The 11,640-nt window shown below is 42.5% G+C and overlaps 1 pseudogene across 1 annotated transcript; it reads right to left on the bottom strand.

Moving 5' to 3' along the window:
- Positions 1-9,658: 9,658 nt before the first annotated feature.
- Positions 9,659-9,968, bottom strand: LOC103274262 (annotated as a pseudogene). Its single transcript, XR_002482746.1, has one exon. The product of XR_002482746.1 is annotated as a protein S100-A13 pseudogene (transcript).
- Between the last annotated feature and the right edge of the window lie 1,672 nt (positions 9,969-11,640).

The following is an 11,640-nucleotide window of genomic DNA, read 5'->3' on the forward strand; positions in this document are numbered from 1 at the left end:
GGTTGAGGCAGGAGAATTGCCTGAGGCCAAGAGGCTGAGTCTGCAGTGAGCTGTGATTGTGCATTGCACTCTAGCCTGGGTGACAGAGTGAGACCCCAATCCTCCCCCCAAAAAACCCAAAAAAACCCCAATGCCTAAAAACTTTTAGTTTTGTTAATTTAACAGTTAATTTCTTAACCCTCCAAAAAGTGCCTCTTTAGTGATGAAATGCAAGGAATCTGTGACGCTTCGCTGCTCCTTAGTGTAGCATGACGATTGTCTCAGGTAAAGCATGTGAAATTGGGCAGAACCAGCTGATGGAACAGCATCTGTGCTTGAAAGGCTGATGAACAAACTATGGTTTTTCAGACTTGAATATTTAGCAGAAGCTGTCTTCAAAATGAAGGAGGTAAGCCTGTCATTGTTGCCAGTAATGAAATTCAATTTTGCAAGCAAAAGTTAGAATTTTGGAAAACCTTCAAATCATTAAGCATTCAGGGGGTGAGCATGACACCTTCTGAACACTTGATGTTTCTGAGCAGATCTGTGATGAAATGCATCAATGTGATTTATTGATAGGGTAAGAAATGTCAGTATTTGAAGATTCTGTGTAATTCAACAAAGGAATATTTTCAAAATTATCAATGAAAGAGTCATTCAGAGTGCAAGTTAATAAATGAATATTAATGCAAAAATATACAAAAGGTTCACTGATAAGATTTCAGATTCCACATTGCAACCAACTCTTAGAAACAGCATTTGTTGAGTTTGCTCTGCTTTTAAAGAAGAAAATCCTCAGGAAATTCTCTTACACTCCATCTTCCCACCACAGGTCTGTGTGAAGTGGGATTTTCTTCATATACTTCAATGGAAAGCATGTTTCATGAAGGAAGCATGCAAGAACATAAAACAATGCAACCATCCTGCGATTTCCTTTTGTTTGGGGAAATATGGTTTTTTATTTTCCATTAAAAAAGATAATTTGTGTAAATGTCCAAGAGGTTTATTGCTATTTTGAATGAATCAATAAATATTTTTAAATTAAAAAAGACAGGCAACCCAAATAACAGGAAACTGATTTGAATGGACCTTCCCAAGTGAATGGCCACTAAGTACAGCCCATGAAAAGATGTCCAGCACCATCCATCACCAGGGAAACGCGTATGAAAGCGACAGTGTGTGATCACCCTGCAAAAGCAGGTGGGATCTCCACTCAAAGTCCGTCCCAGAGGTAGAGACTGATGATGCCATGCACCAAGAAATATGAGAAGGTGCATCACGTATTATTATTATTATTATTTTTTTGAGTTGGCGTCTCACTCTGTCGCCCAGACTGGAGTGCAGTGGCCGCTCCCGGCCATCGCAGCCTCGACCTGCTGGGCTCCGGCTATCCTTCCGCCTCAGCCTTCCGAGTAGCTGGAACTACAGGTGCGTGCTACCACTCCCGGCTCATTTTTGATTTATTGTAGAGATGAGGTCTCGCCAAGTTGCCCAGGCGGGTCTCGAACCCGCGGGCTCAGGCAATCCACTCACCTCAGCCTCCCAAAGGTGCGGGATGACAGGCTGAGCCACCGAGCCCGGCTGCATCACTTGCAGAATCAAGTTCTCAAGGAAGGGCCAGGCAGGCCTCTCAAGCGGGTCCAAATGAACTGAGAGAGCAAAAACAAGAGGCCCGCCCTGGGTCTTCACTGTGGGAAGAGGCGGTAGAGGGTGAGAGATTGCCCATGAGGGTGAGTACTTGCGTGGGCTAAATCCTCCCAGGGCCCCCAAAAGAGGGAGTAGCCAGCCTTTCCTGTCTGCTTGCCCACATGTGGAGCACAAAGGGAGGAGGGAAGGGTGAGGCTTAAAAGCTGTCCACAGTCAGACATCAGAATTGGAGCCGGAGTCCCCATGGCCATGAGAAAGCACTACACACCCACTAGGGAAACTGACACGAAGAACCGAAAACCCAGCATTCTGGAGGTGATGTAGCGAAGCGGGAACTCTAATTGCCTGCTGTTGGGGGGTCACGTCACACAGCCACTTAGACAACTTTTGGCAATTTTAGTTAGACACACGCCTACTTCATGCCAGAGAGATTCCATTTTAGGCATTTGCTCAGTGCACAATGAAGAAATACAGCTACAAAAGTTCCTGTGCTAGAATATTTATAGCTACCTATTTATAATAAAACACAACTGGAGACAATCCATCAAAGGGGAAGGAATAAACAGAGTATGACTTATTCACAACAGAATCCTACTCACCAATAAAATAATAAATTATGATACACGCAACAGCGTGAATGATTCTCAGTAATACCATGCTGAGTGAAATAAACCAGACACATTAGAGTATATAGAGTGTATGATTTCATTTATATAAAGTTCAAGAACAGCCAAACAAATATAATGGTAATAGAAAACACAACAGTGGTGTGATTCTTTGCATGGTCAGTGACTGACAGGAAGAGACTAAAAAAAATACTTTCTGTAGTGATATACACTTTTTGCATTTTGATAGATGTAAATATTTATCCAAACACATTGGAGTGTATATTTAAGAACTTGTTTTCACATGAATTTTACTAGCGTTATCTTTTATAAAGGGAAACCAAAAAACTGAGAGATGATATTTGAACTACACATATTCAATAGATACTTATATCCAGAATATATAAAGAATTCCTAGAAATTAATTTATTTTTTATTTTTTGAGTTGGAGTCTCACTCCTTTGCCCAGGCTGGAGTGCAGTGGCATGCACGCTTCTGACCACTCCAGCATCGACCTTCTGGGCTCCGGCGATCCTCCCGCCTAAGGTTTTTGAGTAGCCATAACTACAGGCGCGCACTACCACTCCCAGCTATTTAAAAAATTTTATTGTAGAGACGAAGTCTTGCCAAGTTGCCCGGGCTGGTCTCGAACCCACGGATCCAGGCAATCCACTCTCCTCAGCCTGCCAAAGTGCTGGGATAACAGGCTGAGCCACTGAGCCCGACCAGAAATCAATTTAAAAACACAGAATGCCCAAGTAAAAATGGGCAAAATACTTGAACAGCCATTTTACAAAAAGGATATCAGAATGCATAACACACATAAAAATGCCCTCAAAATCATCAGGCACCCGATAAATATGAATAAAACAATAATGTCACTCTATACCTACTATATTGTCTAAAGTGTAAAAGACTGAACATACTAAGTTTTGGCAGGAATGTGGATCAACTGTCTTACATTGTGGTCAAAATATAACTTGTTTCAGGCCTTTAGAAAATATTTTGGTGGTACTTACTAAAGGTAAACACACACAAACACACACACACACATATCCTGTGACTTCGCAAATCACTCTTAAGTGTATACTAGAAAGAAATGAGTACTATGTCCACCAAAAGTCATGAACAATAATGCTCACAGTGAAGTTACTCATAACAGCCAAAACCTCATGATTATTAAATGCCTGTCAACTATAAGACCAGCACGTACATCTAGGGATATGCATACAATAGAAGACGACCCAGCAATGCAACAGAAACAAGCACACACCAGATGTCTCCAAGGGCTTCCAGTTTCAAGTGGAATACAAGAGATTCCTCACCCACAACAGAGCCGGATCACGCCACCTGTACCTGGCTCCCTTTCCTTCCCTTCTCTGGCTCACTGGACTCCAGCAACACTGTGCTTCTTGTCCTTTCTTCTCTTGTTTTTGAGCTGGGGTCTCACTCCGTCGCCCAGAGGGCAGTGGCACAACCCTGGCCTCCTGGGCTCAGGCCATCTCTCTGCCTGAGCCTCTTGAGCAGCCGGGACTGTCGATGGTCTGAGTGAGTACTCGGCTGCTCTCTCTCAACACAATAAATTGAGAGGCAGGGAGCTGGCAGAAAGAAGTTTCTTTCTTAATTCGAATCTAGGGAGCAGAACCTGGCGGCTGGACTTTCTGAAACAGGTCTACCTGCCACTTAGATTTCGCAGTCCATTTTTATAGGTTTAGGGTGGCTGGTACCTTATACGTTGACTACAGGACTGACAGCATTGAGCAGAACTCAAGTTACAGTTGCATTTCGTTAACAGTAACGTTTATGGCGTCGGTTACCCAAGGGTCACTCACGGTGTTATCGGTAACACCAAACTGAAGAGTTGAATAAGCTCCCCGTAGAGTAAGGGGGTCACCAGAGCCTATGACAAAGTAAAGCTTTATTCACTATAGCATATTGCTGATTAGTAGTTATACTAGCAAAAGGTTATATACATTACAAGGCTTATGGTTACATGGGTGCTATACTTTCAATTCTGTGACCACTGATAAAAGAGCAAATAGGGACTCATTTCTCTCAGCTGAGTGAATGCAGTCTGCAGGGGGTTCAGGGGTCTTTGATGGGGAATGTATAGGAGGTAAAGGAAGACTCTTTCGTTTGTTAATTTTCAGGAATGTAGGTATGTGCAGGCCTGCTAGAATGTTATGCCTTTTTTTTAAGGGTCTGGCATATGGACGGGCAGTAGTGGGTTTCCATATCATTTCCCCACTGTCAGCTGAAGCCATATCTATTAGTTATGTTATGTTGCTTTAGCATAAACATGTGTATGGTTCTTTCCCTCTGCTGGCGTTTACACTATATGGGGTTAGCTACGAATGCAGGAACTCTAATAAGTCATTGAGTACAAAGGATGAAGGCTAAATATATATTAATATTGCAATTATAAACACAGTTAAAAAGATCTTTCCTATGCCTGAAAGGAAGTCTTTTAATCCTGTTGGGAGCTAAGAAAACATGTTCGAAAACCAATAGTAAGAGTTTTTTTGTTTGCTTAAATAACAGCCTTAAGTCCTGTACTGGCTCTGCAGTCCACTGAGGGCTGTGGTGTTGCTCTGGAAACAGGGTCTCTTCGTTCAGGTGTATCCTTTTTACCTGGGAGAGGTGCCAGCGAGCTTTAATGCGGGAGGAGTGCCAAGCAGAACGTCTAGGGTCCCTTCCACTTTTCCTGCAGCTGCTGGTCGAGTCCTCCTTCACTCCAGTACATCAGGTCTATGTCTGTGGCCCGTTCCCTTTATAGGTGTAGGACACAGTCCTTAAGCAGCACTTGCTCTCCCCAGGTAGAAGGAATGGCTGGGTTCTCAGTGGCTCAGGGTGTTCCTAGAGGAAGCAAGCTTATGAACTGTGGTTAAAATCTGTCCTAAATGGTCAACATATATTTTCTTTTCTTTTTTTTTTTTTGAGTTAGAGTCTCACTCTGTCATCCAGGCTAGAGTGCAGTGGCTTGCTCACGGCCACTGCAGCCTCGACCTGCTGGGCTTGGGTGATCCTTTGGCCTCAGTCTTCCAAATAGCTGGAACTACTGGCATGCGCCACCATGCCTGGCTAATTTTTTTAAAAATTTATTGTAGGGATGAGGTTTCACCAAGTTGCCCAGGCTGGTCTTGAACCCGTGGGCTCAGGCAATCCTCTCACCTCGGCCTCCCAAAGTGCTGGGATTATAGACGTGAGCCCCTGTGCCCAGCCAGCATATATTTTCTTATGAGTACGTCAGGGTCTATGTCTGTGGCCCATTCTCTTTATAGGTGTAGGACACAATTTCAAAGGGACTTAAATCAATCCCACTTTGGGGACTGACTTGGACCCTGAGCAATGCAAAACCCACCACCTGTGTTCAGTTTAATTGTGTCTCCTGACAGAGTTTGGCAATTGCTGTCTTTAGTGCTAACCACATTGTCTTTGGCAAGAGACCTGCCAGATGTTTCCAATTCATAATTTCATGAATTAAAAGGTGGTCTTACTATCATTTCTATGGCTCTGGTTAGTTAAAGGGTGGTATTCGGCTTGCCTTTGATAAGGAACCCGAAAGTTTCTTATTGGTTATTATGCCAAACCACAAATTCATAGGTTGAGCTGTCCTATTCTTACGTATGATGGGATTTTCTTTTGCTTTGCTGGTAGGCTGCCAGCTTGGCCTGCAGTGTAATTTTAAAAATGTCTGAACGTTTCCTAAAACTTGCCTATGGGAAATTTATCTATCTATATCTAACTTGCACTAGCTACCCTTCCTCAGGACTGCAGGCACTGACCACCATGCCTGGCTAATTTTTTTTAGAGATGGTGTCTCATTATATTGCCCAGGCTGGTCTCAAACTTGTGGGCTCAAGCAATCCTCCTGCCTTGGCCTCCCAAAGTGCTAAGATTATAGGTGTCAGTCACCACGTCCAGCCTCTACCCTTTCTTGAACAAAATGAGACATACTGCTCAAAGATCTATCTCTCAAAGGTCCTTTCCCAGCCTTTGCACATGTCTAGCTTTCTCTCCTTAAATGTGTCTTTGCCTAAAGGAACTAATAACCCAGCTCCCTAGCCATTCTTCATATCCTTATTCAAATATCCCACATCGATGATCATGCACTGGATTATCTAGTTCATCTATTTATTAATTTGTTTACTTGTTTAATAGCTCCCTACCCAGTTAGAATGTAAGCTGCTTGAAGAAAGGAGTCTTGTATGTCTCCTTCATTAACTGGGATAATCCCAGCTAGAATACAGCCTGACTGATAGTTGCTGAATGAACTGGGATAATCCCAGTTAGAATATTTGCTGAATGAATGTCTGGTTCAAGGGCTTTGCTCATTACGTCAGTGGAATGGTAGTTACAATGGAATGTTATATATCCCTCAGTAGTGATTTTCCAGGTTTAGTTAATATGAATAAATTCTCATCTGAGAAAATAAAAGGAAAAATGTAAAATTATGTAGTCAGCATTATCAAAATTATGTTCAACAGGGTAATGTATACAGAGCAGTTGCTGCAGTGTAGATATTATATAAATTTCTTGAAATGTATATTTAGTTGATGAAACACATATTTGCAATAGATTCCTCCTATTTAGTTATTTGGCAGAATGTATGTTGAATATATATATTTGCCCAGCACTGTGTTTGGTGCCGAATAGTTTCAAAAAGTTCCTTATCTTTATGTAGTTAATACTTTAGTGGTGAAGAAGTGAAAAGATAGAATAGTGACAAGTAAACAAATATATAAATTGTGATTAAACATTATGAGAATATTATATGAGGCAGAGGAGGGTACTAGAAGAATCAAGAGATTAGGGAAAACCTTGCTGAGCAGGTAATATTTGAGTTGACCCCTGAAAACCGAGAATTATCCTGTAATGTGTGCATGACATTCCAGGCAGGCTTCTGAGCAGTCCATGCGTGAAATTGACCGGAAACAACACAGGAAAATGTTTGAGAATTTAGCACTGGTCTGGGACAGCCAGGTTTGAGATCAGATTCTGGGAAGCACACATGCGGAGAAAATCAGACTACCACTGCAAAGGGTTTAAAAAACAAGGGACAGTGTATCATGGTTTACAGAAGTGAACCAGAATGGCACCAGGAACTTAAACAGTTGGCTCTCTGCAAAAATAAAAGGTTTAACTTTAACTGGTAACCAGTCTCAAGATACAATACTCAAAACATCTAGGATACAGAATTACTCATCATACCAAGGACTATGAAACTATTAACTTGCAGAAGAAAGTACAATTTTCAGACACTACCACCTAGATGGCATAGATGTTAGAATTATCTGACAAGGATTTTAAAGAAGCTATCATAACAATGCCCCCCTAAACAATTGCAGACAGTCTTGAAACACATGAAAAATGTAAATTCATGACAAAGACAAGAAAGATACCAGGAAGAACACAAGGGAAGCTTCAGAAGTGAAAAAAATAATAGAAATAAGTTGCACTGATGGGGTCAATAGAAGAATGAAGATGACAGAGGAAAGATCATTGAACACAAAGAGAAGCTCAATAGAAATTGTCCCATTGCAGCTGGGCATGGTGTGATCCTAGAAGTTTGGAAGGCTGGTCTCTGAGTCCAGGAGTTCGAGACCAGCGTGGGCAACATAGTGAGACTTTATCTCTACCAAAAACAAAAAACCAAAAAAAGCAAGATAAACCAATCAAACAAAAATGCCAAAAAAATAAGCCAGGCATGGTGTCATGCACCTGTAGTCCCAGCTACTTGGGAGACTGGGATAGAAGGAGAGCCTGAGTCCAGGAGCTGGAGGCTGTGGTGAGCTGTGATCATGCCACTGCACTCCAGCCTTTGGAGTCAAAACAAAATAAAAACAAAAAATAAACAAACAAAAAACCCTGTCCTATTAGAATAAAGGAGAAAATAGATGAGCTAAAAATGAACAGAGCCTGTGGGACGATAACAAAAGTTCTAACATTCCAAAACGATTGGACCTCCAGAACAAGAGGAGAAAGAGAATAAGAATGAAAACACTTTAGAAAAGACAGTGGCTAAAAATGTCACAAACATGGTGAAAGATACAAGATCAAGGACATAAATCAGCCACTGAGAGGGAAAATCCAAATGCACCCGTGTGCACACACACCATGATCAGATTTCTGAAACCTTGAAAATGCTGACGAGAAATGCTGCCTTCTCTAGAGGAGGACAATTCTAACGAGATGCTGGAAGAAACCTTCCATCGTAAGGCGACTTCAAGCAACGATCCTTATCACTTTGAATTTTGTTTTATCTTTAGAAGGGAGACTATACTTATAGCTACTACAGTGTGTCATCACATTAATGTTATAGTGAATATTATTTAAAGCAATTATTTGTGCCTCTGATGATTTCTTGGAATACTTTTTTACAGATCAACTTTTGGGATGAGTGGGTATAAAGCAGTCTAAGAATTTTAAAGCCGGCAGCCAAATTGCTCTCCAAAATAAGTGAACCACCAATAACAGTAAAACACAAGAGTATAATCAAAATACTTTTAAGAGAATGATAATACTTGTAGTATCATTACTGTATTTTTACAACAGGTGTGAAGATTAGAATGTTACTTTGCCATATTGATAGGCATAGTGTTACAAACTGTTCAGATTTCAATTTGAAGTTGCAAGTGATTTCATTGGTTCCTTTTAAAAAATTTCTATGAATTCTGTCTTTAGCTGTTCCATGTAATAACTTAACCCTGTATTTCTTTTCTTTCTTTCTTTTCTTTTTTTTTTTGAGTTGGAATCTCGTCTCACTCTGTTGCACGCTCATGTCACCGCAGCCTCGACCTGCTGGACTCCGGCGATCCTCCTGCCTCAGCCTTCCAAGTAGCTGGAACTACAGGCCTGTGCTACCACATCTGGCTAATTTTTGATTTGTTGTACAGATGAGGTCTCACCAAGTTGCCTAGGCTGGTGTCGAACCCCTGAGCTCAGGCAATCCTCTCGCCTCAGTCTCCCAAAGTGCTGGGATGACAGGCTTGAGCCACTGTGCCCGACCTCAACCCTGTACTTTATATATATTTTAAAAGTATTGTCCTAGTTTGTCTTTTCTTAAAATCATGCTTCATTGTGCATGAAGAATTTTAAGTGATTTTAATTTAATCCATTTATTTTTTCCTCTGTCTTTAAAAATCTGCTTGAAATCTTACGACTTCTAAAAAAAAAAAAACAACAAGCCCACAGAATTTCAATTATAACTTTATCAATTGTTCAGCTTTTTAGAATTTATTTTGTTTGCTTGGAAAGACTGGCAAGGAACTTTATAGTTTCCAAATGCTCAAAGAACTGGTAACATGAAATTCTCTATCCTATGAAAATATCCTTCAATAAACAGAAGGATACCAGCCCCTTTGTTTTTTTTTTCAAGGAGGACACTTTATCTGGGGAGAGTGGGCTTCTGCTCGGGACCTCCCATCCCAGCCAGCAGGCTTTACTTCTTCCGGATCTCCAGGGCTTTCTCCTTCTTGATTTCCTTAGCCAGCTCCCTCATCAGTCTCCAGTACTCATTGAACTTGAGTTCGGAGTCCTGATTCACATCTAAGCTCTTCATCTTCTCATCTAGACTGCCCACATCCTTGAGCAGATGAGGCAACTGCTGAGTGACCAGCTCCTTAAACTCGTTGAAGCTGAGGCTGCCCTTCCGGCCCTCCCGTGCTGCAAAAGTGAAGAAGGTGGTGACCACTGTCTCATGGCCGCCTCCAGTTCTGTCAGTGGCTCAGCTGCCATTAGGACCCTGGAACTGGTGCTGATGTCCTCAAGGGGCTGACCAGGGCAAGGAGATGGGGTGAGGCAAGCAGCAGCCCGGAACAGCCCCTTTGTAACATTCTTGCCAAATGTCTCACCTGACTCTAATCATAAATAACTATTCAAATACCGAATCTGGAACATTCTACAGGAAAACCGGACTGGATTCTTTGAAATGCAAAAACAGAAATAAGTAAAAGCAAAACCAAAAAAGTTATATATATATATAATAAACCAACCACAACATGGGGAAGAAGTTCTGGCTTGAAAGAAACACGTTTTCTCTTCCTGTCCATGTTCCTTGGAGTGACTCATCCTGCGCAAGTAGACACACAAGGAACATGTCCCTGGAGTAGCCTACCTCTCCTTCAGCTCTGAATGTAACACTGATAAAGAATGATGTTGCTCAGCTATTCTATTTTAGTAGTGGAACTATCACCAGATCACAGTGAGAAAGGGGGTCACCACAGGCCTGAGGGACATGGTCCCAACTGCAGTGCACGACCACCCCTTCCTCAACAGCCCTCTCTTCTGGAGCCGGGTCAAGGGCATGGCCTCTCCTCTCACTCGCGGAGACTTGGAAAGGTGGGGACACGTCCCCAAGGGGACGGTCTGGAGGGGACCGCAAGCGTTCCCCAGATGCAGGGGAGGAACTTGGAACAAATCTCAACACGCCAGCTGGGATTGTCTACAATCCACACTGTCTGCAAGGGGACAAGGCCGCGACAGCTCGGACCATCTCAGTTCACTGCCACATTTTCCCACGGAGTGGCCTGGGGCAACCTGAAAGACACAATGTTACCATCCGCTCAGCACGTCTCCTGGGACCAGGCTCTCCAAGACTGTTGGTTCTCAAAGGGAACTAAGAGATTATTTGCTCCCAGCATCATAAAGTTTGCAGGTGAAAAAACAGGAACTTGGAAATGCGGAGGAAAGTGTATTCTGCTCTTTGGGGCAGACCTGGCAGTTATAAGGGTCTTCCAGTCTCGCCCCTGTGTCACTCCTGTTTTCTCCCAAGGCGTGAGCCTTGGGAAAGTCATCGTGCTGCCACCTTGCCTGCTATCGTTCCAAACCTTTGTCTTTACTGTCAAATTCAGAGGCCTTTACTGACACTTAACATGTCACTTCAAGGGACGAAGCAAAGCAGGTATACTCTCATCATTTAGGAACAAAGTACAAGAAAAAAAGTGTTCAAGTAAATAGAACATATTAAGAGGAGGCCAGGCGCGGTGGCTCACACCTGTAATCCCAGCACTTTGGGAAGTGAAGGGGAGAAGATTGCCTGAGCTCGCCGGTTCAAGACCAGCCTGGGCAACTTGGTGAGATCTTATCTCTACAATAAATTAAAAAATTAGCTGGGTGTGCACCTGTGGTTCCAGTTACATAGAAGGCTGAGGCAGAAGGATCACCTGAGCCCAGCAGGTCCAGGCTGCGGTGGCCGTGAGCGTGCCACTGCACTCCAGCCTGGGCGACAGAGTGAGACTCCAACTCAAAAAAAAAAAAAAAAAAAAGAGGGCTTATTCTACCCAAAATAGTGACACAACTATGATATTTTAGGAATATCCAGAGAGAAATACACAGAAACCAGGTAAAAGAACCCATGAACTTGATGGGAAAAAAGATAAGTATTAAAAAACTGCTAAATGTTACCACA

This window comes from Carlito syrichta, unplaced genomic scaffold (assembly GCF_000164805.1).
Source record: "Carlito syrichta isolate Samal-C Ts95f unplaced genomic scaffold, Tarsius_syrichta-2.0.1 Scaffold314681, whole genome shotgun sequence".
Lineage (NCBI taxonomy): Eukaryota > Metazoa > Chordata > Mammalia > Primates > Tarsiidae > Carlito > Carlito syrichta.